Below are 322 nucleotides of genomic sequence, written 5' to 3' on the forward strand. Positions count from 1 at the left end.
TTTTTTTTGTGGAGAGATTAAAAAAAATTATCAGAAGAGATAGTCGCATTAATCAAGAGTTATCTCAGGTTAATTTGTAAATTATTACTTATGCATACTTCTGACAGAAAATTGCTCCTAGCTCTATGGTAATACTGATCGTAAAGAACACCCTAGGCCAAATGTACGTAGCAGCCTTGGTCGTATAATTCCCTGGATGTTCCATGTGATATTTCTCAGAAGCTGTTGACTGGAATGCACCTTGGTTTTATTTTCATTATTTGTGATCTCAATCCTGAATTTATTTTGAAATAGTGGGGTCAGTTGAAGATCACAACTTCAC

The 322-nt window shown here is 34.8% G+C and overlaps 1 protein-coding gene across 1 annotated transcript in view; it reads left to right on the forward strand.

Annotated features, from left to right (window-relative positions):
* LOC119586818 (mucin-5AC-like) overlaps positions 1–322 on the forward strand; it is a gene marked incomplete in the record, with an annotated part of 19,136 nt that overhangs the window by 7,873 nt on the left and 10,941 nt on the right.

Source organism: Penaeus monodon, chromosome 22, assembly GCF_015228065.2.
Source record: "Penaeus monodon isolate SGIC_2016 chromosome 22, NSTDA_Pmon_1, whole genome shotgun sequence".
NCBI lineage: Eukaryota > Metazoa > Arthropoda > Malacostraca > Decapoda > Penaeidae > Penaeus > Penaeus monodon.